At 22.7% G+C, this 13046-nt stretch overlaps 1 protein-coding gene and 1 long non-coding RNA gene across 3 annotated transcripts in view; one reads left to right on the plus strand and one right to left on the minus strand.

Annotated features, from left to right (window-relative positions):
• Nucleotides 1-13046, minus strand: part of LOC122503301 (protein sickie) — a 522267-nt gene that overhangs the window by 430564 nt on the left and 78657 nt on the right. The gene's annotated exons all lie outside the window — the stretch shown is intronic.
• LOC122503309 lies at nt 1790-2222 on the plus strand. The gene is made up of 2 exons (XR_006301726.1): nt 1790-2063; nt 2168-2222. It is a non-coding gene; the product is annotated as an uncharacterized LOC122503309 (long non-coding RNA).

Genomic DNA, 13046 nt, shown 5'->3' on the forward strand with positions numbered 1-13046 from the left:
GCCAATAAGAGGAGGATGAAGAAAAAGAAAAAAAAGAAAAGAAAACGAAAACTACGTCGCCGTCTTTGAGAGGAAGCATACAAGAGGATGTTGTACTTTAACAGTGTACTTTGCAATGCAAGAATTTCAAGTATAACCTTCACCTTGAAACGAAAAACATAAAACAACCTTTCATGCAAATTATTGCCTTTACATGAAAAGAAAAGGTGCCTCTGGATCATTTTTTGTTTTTTTTTTTTTAAAGAAAGAAATCAACCAAAGTGTTTCAAATAATAATAGAGCAGAAAGTATTTACTGTTAAACTGCATCATCTTCTTTCCATTCAACTGTGTTGTTGTAATTCAAAAATGAAAAGAGCTTCCTTCTTTTCATTGCTTACTCTTTTTTTTTTCATTTTTTCAAAGAAATGGAGATTATCATGATGATTAAACGTCACTGTTAGAAATTCTTTCACTCTAAATTGGAATTAGCTAGAAATAACTAATTTAATAATAAAAAGTCAATTACTGATTCATATGGTAATTTTTTTTCTTATGCCAATTTTCAAATCCATTTCTTTACAATATTCAATTTTACGAATTTCAATTATTCGTAAATGCTTCAATTAAATATCTATTGGAAAATAAAAACTTCAAATAATATTAAAAAATTCAATTAAACTTTTTCAAAAAAATTAATTTCTGAATTTAATTATTTCTAAAAATTCACGCTCTATAATGCCTTTATTATTCAATTATTATCTAAAATTTTAACTGAAATTCAATTTTATGAAATGAAAAAGAATTTTTATTAAAATTAAATTAATTAATTAATTAATTAATTTTTTTTAAATTCTACAAGAATTTAATTATTTAAATAGAGAAATAAATAATTTATTCAGTAATTTCATGTTTTTAAAAATTGAATTTTTATGAAGAATTTCATCAAAATTTTTAATGACAATTGAATTCTTTCGGCGATTTTAAAAAAGAATTGTAAGAATAAATGCAATTTTCTATCATTTTATTAAAAATTTTATAAAAATAATTGAAATTCTGCGATAAGTTTTATTATTTATGAAAATAATTGAATTCTTACAACGAATTTTATTAAAAATCTTTTCAAAGAATTGAATTCCTGTGAAGAATTTCATTTGTAAAAATAATTGAATTCCAGAGAAAAATATTATTATTTAGGAAAATAATTAATTTCTTGTGAAGAATTTTATTCAAATTTTATTAAATAATTGAATTTTTCAGAATTTTTAAAAACTTTTGAAAAATAATTAAATTTTATTATAAAATTGAAAAAAATTAAAATCTGACAAAGAATTGAAGAATTCTTTTTTAAATAATTGAATTACTGTGAAAATGTTTATTTTTGAAAAAATTGACTTCTTGGGAAGAATTTTATTAAAATTCAATTATTTCTAAGAAATTCACGCTATAATGTTTTTAATATTCAATTATAATTTGAAATTTTAAGTGAAATTCATTTTTAATCAATTTTATTAGAAAATTTACCGAGAACTCAATTATTTAAATACAAAAATAAATAATTTATTCAGTAATTGCATGTTTTTTAAAATTGAATTTTTATGAAAAATTTTATCAAAATTTTTAATAATAATTGAATTCTTTCGACGAATTTAAAACAAAATTGTAAGAATAAATGCAATTTTCTATCATTTTATTTAAAATTTGATAAAAGTAATTAAACTTTAGCGATAAGTCTTGTTATTTATGAATAAAATCGAATTCTTGCAACGAATTTTATTAAAAATCTTTTTAAAGAATTGAATTTGAAGCGATAATTAAGTATATATGTATATCTATTACTGAGATGTAACTTGGGTTGCCGGGTTGTGAATTTTGGTGGAAAATGCGCGAATTTTAATGACGTATTTTAAACTGCCTATCGGTGTCTTTGGTCTGTCGTGAAATGTGGGAAGTAGGGAGAAATTCTGGAAAACCGCTGTCGGTTCTCAGGACGATGATTTTGTGTTTCTCACTTCGTCATCGTGCCTCATTTCGGACAGCAGGGTCTGTGCCACATTCTCACGTGCCAGCCGCGGACACTGATAGGTAGGAATTCATATTTTATTTTACATTTTAAAGTTATATGTTTTGATTTATTTTTCTTTATCGGTGTTATATATATTATTTTTTTTTGTTATCGTATTTGATAGTGTGGCGATTAAATAGTGGGCAGATTATATAATAAAGCATCGAGCAAATTCTCATCCACCAAGATTCGCAACCCAAAAATTCCTCCAAGGAAAAAAGACGAGAGAATCCAGAAACTAATTATCGTGGATTATTAATCAAATTGTCCTGAGGAGTTTCTTTGCCAATTTGACTTCTTGGATTCGAGAGTTTCAACGATTTGCTTTCAAACCCGCTGTTTTTTCCGATAAGTATTTTGTTGCACGTGACGATTTCTTTTATTCTGATTTATATCTATATATTTTATTTACAATCTGATTATTATATTTATATCAATTTATTTCTCTAAATTTGTGTATGTATGTGTATTTTATGTTTGTGTGTGTATATATTTATTTGTATTCATATTTGACTATTTGTGATAGACTCGATATTGTTAAAGATTTTATTAATTGCTATGATTCAAATAATTTTTGTAAATGAACTGCAGTTCGCTATATTATACACTTAATTTGCAATTATTTGATCTCTAATTAAAGATTATATGCGCCAGATTAAATTTGATTTCGTTTATTTTCTCTATTAATTTATCATTCATGTCATTTTATATTTGATTCAATTGTTTTTTCGTTTATATTGTGAAATTTAAATAGTAACTAATTTTGTTAAATAATAAATTGGTTACAAATTCCTGTGAAGAATTTTATTTTTAAAAATAATTGAATCCCAGAGAAAAATATTATTATTTATGAAAATAATTAATTTCTTGTGAAGAATTTTATTCAAATTTTTTAAAAAAATTAAATTTTTTAGAATTTTTAAAAACTTTTGAAAAATAATTAAATTTCATTAAAAAATTGAAAATAATTGAAATCTGACAAAGAATTAAAAAAATTTGTTTTAAATAATTGAATTCCTTTGGAAATGTTTCTTTTTGAAAAAAATTGAATTCTTGGAAAGAATTTTATTAAAATTTCTTAAATAATTGAATTGCTTAGAAGAATTTTATTTTTTAAGAAAAAAATTAAATTGTTTCGAAGAGTTGTTTTACAATGCTTTACAAACATTTTTTACAATAATTGTATTTGTAGAATTAATTGAATAATAATTGAATTCTTTTGACGAATTTTGTTAAATTTTTTAAGAATAATTACACTTTTCAAGGAATTTATTGAATATTGTATATGACAAATAATTGAAATCCTGCAATTAGTTTTATTATTTATGAAAATAATTGAATTTCTAAAAACAATTTTATTATTTATGAAAATAATTGAATTTTTGTGATAAATTTTAATATAATTCTTTTAAATAATTGAACTTTTTAGACAAATGTTACTACAATTTATAAAAATAATTGAATTCCCTTGAAGAATATTATTATTTACAAAAATAATTGAAATTTTGCCAAGAATTTTATTAAAATTTTTGAAAATAATTGAATTTTGGAGAAAAATTTCATTACTTATAAAGATAATTGAAATTTTGTAGAAAATGTTTATTATACTTACAAAGATAATTGAAATTTTGAACAAAATTTCCTCAAAACTTTTGATCATAATTTAATTTTTGCTTAGAATTTTATTACTTTTGGAAATAATTGAATTCTTGAGACGAATTTTATTACTTTGTTTAAAGAATTGTTTAAAAGAATTTCATTAAAATTTTTGACAATAATTTAATTCTTTCAAGAAATTTAATTAAAAAATGTATTTACAATAAGACTTAAATTCTAATAAATAAATTATAGGAAGGCTTTTTAAAATAATTAAATTTCTTTGATGAATTTTAATAAAAATTTTTTTTTTAATTTTCAATTATTTTCAAAAAAATAATTAAAAAACCTATATAAAGAATTTTATTACTTATGAAAATAATTGAATTATTGCGAAGAAATTTATAAAAAAAATTTGTAAATAATTGAATTTCTGTGAATTTTTTATTATTTTATGAAAATAGTTAAATGTTTGCGTAGAATTTTTATTAAAATTTTGTTTAAATAATAGAATTCTTTTGGAAAATTTTATTAAAATAGTAGATATCAAAAATAATTGAAATGAGGAAAATTTTTGAAAATAATTGAAATTTTGCCAAGAATTTTATTAAAATTTTTGAAAATAATTGAATTTCAGAGAAGAATTTTATTATTTCTAAAGATAATTGAAATTTTGACGAGAATTTAAAAAAAATTTGTATCATAATTAAATTTCTGCGAAGAAGAATTTTATTACTTTTAAAAATAATTGAATTTCTGCTATTATTTGTAATTTCTAGTTAATGTAAAAATAACTAAAATTTTTGGTACACGGAGATAAAGAATAAAGCAACTTTTACTATTTTCATAGTAAAGCTTCAGAGACATTTGCACATTTTTGACAATTTTTTCTATTTTTGAAGTAAAAATTGCTACGATCGAAGCAAATTATTATAAAAATTAGTAGCAAAATTTATTTTGAAAATAGTAAAAGTTGACAGAAATACACAGAAGTTCCAGACATTTTTGATTTTACATTGTAAATATTAAAAGTTATTCTATATTTTACTCCATGTTCCTATAATTCAATTAGTGAAATTTGACTATTTTCATAGTTATTTATTTACTATAATATTTAATTATTTTCTTCTTGCAATATTAGTTATTTTCTATACTAAATGCTGCGAAACAAAATGTCAGTTAAAATTTTACTAACAATTATTACTAAATTTTATAATTAATTACTAACAATTTTTATTAATTCAGATTTAAATATTTCTAATTTGTAATAATAAAGTACAAAGTTTTCATTCGACGACACTATACTGGAAAATTGAGCAAATAAAACAGTTTTTGCAATAAGTGTACTATTTTAAGGAAAAGAAATATCAACATTTGCGGCTCATCATAGCAACTTCAATGTAGCAGATGACAAAATGAAGAAAGCCAAATCCATGGCAAAGAGAATATAAAAAAAAAAAACATTTTGATCTTCCTCTCCTGTTGGCAGTCTTCCAGAGGAAAACATTCGTTTCAGTTCAAATTTTCATAAATCATCAAAATTGTAATTGGTGTTATGATTTCGATTATTTAATTAACTTTCAGTTTTGTTCCTGAAATATTCTTTTATACAAAAATACATTTTAAAGAAATTTTATTCAATTTTGTCATTTTGTGTTTGATCTGCTTTCTTTTAGTGGAACATTTGAAACTTGTATTCAATTCATACAAGAGAATAAATTTATTTTTCGAAAACTTTATTTTTACAATGAATTTTATGTAATTCTCAACATGTAAAAGGGGGGACATGACACGTGTAAATTTCTTGTTCTTTCTTTCCGAAAGAGAGAGCGTTATATATATGTTGAAAAAGAGAAAAACGAACTGCAAAACATGAAGGGCCTCTAAAAAAGTTTGCCTTGGGCGATTGGGTGGTGTTCGAAAGATTATTCTTATATGATACACCCTTCTTGTCCCCCCCCATTCACACACACATATATATATATATATACATGCTTTTAAATCATTTTTCTGGGAAGCAAAAAGCACATAAAGAATGTAATCAACAGCTGATAAAAAAATCATAAGCCGCTTTATCTTTTTACAAGTTTTATTCGCAAAGACATATATTCCTCACGAAAAACAAGAGAAAAATCGACTCTCCGGATTAAGCCTGACTGACTTATCGGAATCGTATTTTTCCCCCTGTTTTTATTCCGACATTTCTCATATTTATTATTATATATAATATTCTATTTATTATTATTTAATAATTTAGTAAATGATTAAATTTTTGGTAAATAATTATTATTACTATATTATTGCTACTATTATTATCATCTCAAATAGCAAAATATATTCGACTACAATTTTACCGCAAAAGTGCTGCAAGCTTCAAATGTTAATATTAAGGTTATGTAAAAGGGCCGAATGTCTTTAATACAATAAAATTTTAAATTCCCATGAATTACAGTCTTTTCACTTTTTTAATCCCAATCCCTACAAAGTTGTCGACTGTGGTAACAAAAAAAAAAAAATGTTTATCTATTCCTCCCGTGTAAATTCTGCTTTAAATTAAAATAAAAAAAAAAGTCTGTCAACGAGCAATATTTATGTATATGGCCGTAAAGATATCTTAAACTGTATAAGAAAGAAAGCTTTCAAAGCTGTAGAAAAAAAACGGATCAAGAGGAGGCCGAGATCAGTTTTGACAGTGTCTCCAAATATTTTTAACCATTTCTTTTTTCCTAAAGCAAAAAAAAAAAAATTGAGAGAAAAAGAAGAATAAAAAAAAGGAGGAGGTTCTTTCGTGACGCAATATATAGATATATATAAGGTTAAAGTCTCCTCACGACTGTTTTGCTTCCGAAACCCTCTCTCGTTGTAAACCTGCAACGCAAGAAAGAGGGTGGGGAAGAAGAAGAAGAAGAAGAAGGGAGATGGGATTATTTTTAGTTTGTCTCGTGCCTTTACGTTTTTCTTTCGCATTCGAGCGGAACTGGATTTATCGAGACTCGAGTTAAGTGCGCTGAGTAACTATATTCTATATAAGAGGCGACCGCATTTTACATTCGGAGTAAAAGATCTTTCTCTCTCTCTCTCTCACTCTGTATGGCTAGTATGTAAGTACACATGTAAAATTCAACAACGCGGTTTTATCCCTATCTAAATATATGTTCGGTAATGCACTTCTTAGACACACGGTTCAAATTGAAACCATCAACCAAAAGGAAATCACTGCTACACAGCGAGTTACGGTCATGTGCCCGAGACCTTTACTTTGCAAATAGAGAGAAGGCAAGGAACTCACAAACGGAACCGCCAAAGGAAGTACGGAAAATAACAACATTGCATTGCAAGCAGTGAAAAACAAAATTCCGCTTCTCTAAAAACATGAATTAGTCGCGTACCAGAGAAATATTCATCAAACAGAACTACAAAAGACGACGAACAAAATTATAATCATAACAAGATCGGATTGTATTTATAAATACTTGTTAACAATATATTTTACATCCGTTCTTCTTCTCAATCTCGTGTGGAAACGAAAAAATGACAAACTCTAGCTAACTAGGGTCAAAGACTTTTAGACAGAGTAAACAAACTCTGAGCCATACTTTGTGAAACCTTGGCCAATTTCACGGTGTCTACTGAAAATGTGACTTAAAATTCCAGGACATTTTTAGGACACTCCAGAACAGATTTCTTATATTTCCAGGACATTTATATGTGTAACAGGGTTTCCACAAGTCAGGGAAGTCAAGGAATTCAGGGAAAAGTCAGGGATTTTTACTAAAAGTACGGGAAAAAATTTAATTTTTAGAATTTATAGGAAAATTCTGAATTTTGGTGTCTTTTTTGTTTGCTGCATAAACTATTAAATTGCCAACAATTCTAATACAAACCCTTCAATTTTTTCTATTTTTCACAATAATTTCTTTTTAAATAACTTTTAAATGACTTCGCATAAATTCAATCCCGTGTAGAAATGGTGGTCGGGTTCTAGTGGGGACCTCACCAGTTTACCCCATTTGAAAAAGGGCTCCAACTAGAGAAACTGGTGGGGTTCTAGTCGATTTTGTCACGCTCTAGTTGATAGGGCCCCGACTAGAAGTTCTAGTTCACTTCTACCGGTTTTAAAAATTATTATTTTTCAACTTAACTTATTTATAATTGAATTCTCCATTCATATTAACATTATTAATGATTGTTGCACACGAAAAATCTCGTGCCTATGAGGGTTCGAACCTTGGACCTTGGGGACACCAGACGGATACACATACCTCTCGGCCATGATAGGTTGGATGGACTTCCGCTTAAAGTACATCCCGTTTGGAAATTCCGCCATTTGTCCCTATCTCTAGTAGGGCTCTCGCTAGATTCTGACTAGAATCTCTAGTCGAGAAAAACTAGTCGGGTTCCAATCTAATTCTAGTTAGATGATTCTTACAAGCATTATTTATTAAAAAAGTTTGCATATTATTTGATTACTTAATTTTTTAATTATTTAAACAAAATCTTTTATTTATTAAGTAAATTAAAAAAGAATAAACCATAAATAAATATTAATTATGTGGATATAATTAATTTTTATTAACTAAATATTGTAATATATTATTTATTATTATATTATTTATTATTATTATTATTTATTAAAACAATTATAGTAAATATAAAAATATAAAAAGTAATGTAATAAATTAGTTATGTTTAATTTTTCAATAACGTTATAGATATAATTAATTCATAATATTTTGAATTTTAGGGAGTTATTATTCATCACTCTTATTTAACTCTGCATTCCTAATGATAGTTAATAATAATTAATTATGACATTATTGAAAAATTAAACATTACTAATTGCAGTGCTTTTTATATTTACTATAATTATTATAATTATATTATTCAATTTATTATTGTAATTATAATATTATAGCATCTTTTTAATTATTATTAAATACTTGCATTAATTGTGAAAAACATTTTAAAGTATAATTGCACATACATATCTTTTTAAAAAAAAATTATTTTTACGAATAATATTACAATATTTAGGTAATAAAAATTAGTTATACCCACATAATTAATATTTATTTATGTTTTATTCTTTTAATTTACATATTAAATAAAAGATTTTTATTTAATAAAATTGCTTTATTGGAATTTTTTGTAAAAATATTCTACAATATTTAAAATTTTGTTTAAAAAATGTTAAAAAATTAAATAATTAAATAATATGCAAAATTTTTTAATAAATAATGCTAGTAAGTTTTTCTATCTATTAATCTGAATTATTTATATCTATAGAAAGATAATTTATGTATGTCATACTTGTACACTAGTTTGTCTAGTTTGAAATCGATAAGGTCCTAGTGAGTTTTTTCCAGTCTGAATTATCTAACTAGAATTTGATTGAAGCCCGACTAGTTTTTCTAGACTAGAGATTCTAGTCAGAATCTAGCGAGGTCCCTACTAGAGATAGGGACAAATGGGGAAATTTCTACACGGGATTATGTTCAAAATTTTTTAAAAATTCTCCGCAAAATTTCAATTATCTTTATAAATAATAAAATTTTTCTCCAAAATTCAATTATTTTCAAAAATTTAATAAAATTCTTGGCAAAATTTCAATTATTTTCAAAAATTTTCCTCATTTCAATTATTTTTGATATCTATTTTAATAAAATTTTCCAAAAGAATTCTATTATTTAAACAAAATTTTAATAAAAATTTAACGGGAATTCAATTACTTACCAATTTCTTTTATAAATTTCTTCGCATCAATTCAATTATTTTAAATTTTTTAATGAAGTTTCTCTAAAGAATTCAAATATATAAAGACAATTGAAAATAATAGACTGAGAAATTCAATTATTTCGAAAAATTTAAATAAAATTCTTTTAATAATTCTATTGATTAAAAAAATGTTGACAAAATTCTTTACAAGATTTAGTTCATTAAATTGCAATTTTAATAAAATTTTACTATACAGTTCAATGGTTTTAAATACATTTCTTCCTTAAGAATTCAATTATTTTCACAAATAATACATTTTTTATGGGAATTCAATTATTTAAAGGAATTTGAATAAAATTCTTCGCTAGAAATCAATTATTTTCTTTCTTGAGAATTCAATTATTTTTAAAAATTTTGATAAAATACTTTATAAATTTGAAAAATTCTAATAAAATCGGTTATAGAATACAATTTTATTTTCATGAAATACAACATTTTTCTACAAATACAATTATTGTCAAAAATGTCTGTAAAACTCTTCAAAAAAATTCAATTATTTTCGTAAAAAATAAAATTCTTCTAAGCAATTCAATTATTTAAGAAATTTTAATAAAATTCTTCCCAAGAACTCAATTTTTTTCAAAAAGAAATATTTCCACAGGAATTCAATTATCTAAAAAAAATTTTTTTAGTTCTTTGTCAGATTTCAATTATTTTCAATCTTTTAATGAAATTTAATTATTTTTAAGAAAGTTTTAAAAATTCTGAAAAATTCAATTGTTTAAAAAAATTTGAATAAAATTCTTCACAAGAAATTAATTATTTTCATAAATAATAATATTTTTCTCTGGAATTCAATTATTTTTACAAAAAAAAAAAATTCTTCACAGGAATTCAATTCTTTAAAAAGATATTTTTAATAATATTCGTTGCAAGAATTTAATTATTTTCATAAATAATAAAAATTATCGCAGAATTTCAATTATTTTTATAAAATTTTAAATAATATGATAGAAAATTGCATTTATTCTTACAATTTTTTTTTAAATTCGCCGAAAGAATTCAATTGTTATTAAAAATTTTGATAAGATTCTTCATAAAAATTCAATTTTAAAAAACATGCAATTACTGAATAAATTATTTATTTTTGTATTTAAATAATTGAATTCTTGGAAAATTTTCTAATAAAAATTGATTAAAAAATGAATTTCACTTAAAATTTAAAATTATAATTGAATATTAAAAACATTATAACGTGAATTTTTAGAAATAATTGAATTTTAAAATAAAGGGTTAAAATTAAAATCTTTGAAATTTTGAATTTTTAGTTACAATATTCTTATGAATTAAAATAATGATTTTATTAGTTTGTCATCTTAAATTTCTTCATGTTTTATTATACACTGAAGATTATTAATTAATTAATTAATTAAATAATTAATTAATTAATTAAATAATTAATTATTTATTTATTTATTAAGAATTCAATTTTTTTCAAAAACAAACATTTTTTCAGGAATTCAATTATTTAAAAAATTTTTTTTTTATTCTTTGTCAGATTTTAATTATTTTCAATTTTTTAATGAAATTTAATTATTTTTAAAAATTTTAAAATTCTGAAAAATTCAATTATTTAAAAAAATTTGAATAAAATTCTTCACAAGAAATTAATTATTTTCATAAATAATAATATTTTTCTCTGGAATTTAATTATTTTTATAAATAAAATTCCTCACAGAAATTCAATTCTTTAAAAAGATTTTTAATAAAATTCGTTACAAGAATTCAATTATTTTCATGAATAAGAAAACTTATCGCAGAATTTTAATTATTTTTATAAAATTTTAAATAAAATGATAGAAAATTGCATTTATTCTTACAATTTTTTTTTAAATTCGCCGAAAGAATTCAATTGTTATTAAAAATTTTAATAAGATTCTTCATAAAAATTTAATTTCAAAAAACATGCAATTACTGAATAAATTATTTATTTTTGTATTTAAATAATTGAATTCTCGGCAAAGTTTCTAATAAAAATTGATTAAAAAATGAATTTCACTTAAAATTTTAAATTATAATTGAATATTAAAAACATTATAGCGTGAATTAATTTAAAAATGAATTTTAGTTCAAATAAAATAAATTTGAAAATTTTCAAAATACTTTTTCAAAAATTATTTAAAATAATGGATTTATTATACAAAAATTTTAGTTAAAAACACTAAAAAAATTCAATTTTGCAAACGTTACAAATTACTGCAGAAATTCAATGTTTTTTAAGAGTAATAAAATTCTTCTTAATTTAATTATTTTTTCAAAAATCTTAATGATTTATGGAAGAATTCAATAATTTAAAAATTTATTAATAAAATTCTTTAGGAGAATTTAATTTTAAGAAACATTGAATTATTCTATAAATTATTTAATTTTTTTATTTAAATAATTGAATTCTAGTAGAATTTTCTAATAATAATTGACTAAAAATGAATTTTAGTTAAAATTTTAGATAATAATTGAATATCGAAAGCAATATAGCGTGAATTTTTAGAAATAATTAAATTTTGAAAATAATTTTTTTGAAAAAGTTTAATTGAATTTTTTTTTTTTTTTTACATTATTTAAAGTTTTTATTTTCTAATATATATTTAATTGAATAATTTACGAATAATTGAAATTCGTAAAATTGAATATTGTAAACAAATGGATTTGAAAATTGGCAGAGAACTTTTTCGAAAATTAATTAATTTAAAGATGAATTTTAGTTAAGAATTTTTGAAAATAATAATTGAATTAATAAATGATAAAAATAATTTTTAAAAAGTACAATATTCTTTTAATATAAAATAATGATTTTATCAATTTGACATCTTTAATTATTATAAAACATGAAGAAATCGATGACTCCGAGTCAAAGACTCGTATTTTTAATTACTTTCACTGGTTCGAATATTTTTTTCTCAGTGTAAGCAACCAATTACTTGATGATTGAAATTATTCACAATTAATTCGATAAAAACGAAATGTATTCTTTTTCACAGATTTAATATACTTTACAGTATATATTCACTGAGTTGGACAGTGACTTTTCAATTAGCTTAAAATCAGGAAAACATCAATGTTTAAAACCTCATTGAAATAATTGAAGTGAATTGACACAGCTTTAGATACTCAACTCTCTTTTATGTAAACAGGGAACTTCTATTACTGCATTCCGCGTAGCGTTTTAACGGCTTTAATTAACACCAGTTAATTAAAGGACTGTGCTTATAAGCGGCAAAATCGATCCGTTATGCTTGGATTCTTCCAGCAATTATTTTACATACACAAATAAGAGGGAAGGAAAAAAAATATTGTATATCAATCGAAATGTGAAAAATTTGGAGAAATTTTCTATTTTTACCACTCAATTTCTAGATAATAGAATTTTTTTATCACAATGGTAGAATAGTTGTAATTTTTAGGTATATTACAATATAAAGCTTTGAAAATGGAAATTTTAGATGGAAAAAAATTCGATTTGAGCGAAGAATCGAACCCTGGTCCTTGCGGACGTTAGTCCAATGGTGTTACCACTGAGCTAACCCACTTTGTACTGACTACAAGTTGAAAAGGTTGGTTTAAAAACTTAATTGGTTTAAAAATTAATTTAAAAAACCTTTTTCTAATTTTGCTTAGTTCCAATTTTTGTTCCA

The sequence above is a fragment of the Leptopilina heterotoma genome, unplaced genomic scaffold (genome assembly GCF_015476425.1).
Source record: "Leptopilina heterotoma isolate Lh14 unplaced genomic scaffold, ASM1547642v1 Lhet_26, whole genome shotgun sequence".
NCBI classification, from domain to species: domain Eukaryota; kingdom Metazoa; phylum Arthropoda; class Insecta; order Hymenoptera; family Figitidae; genus Leptopilina; species Leptopilina heterotoma.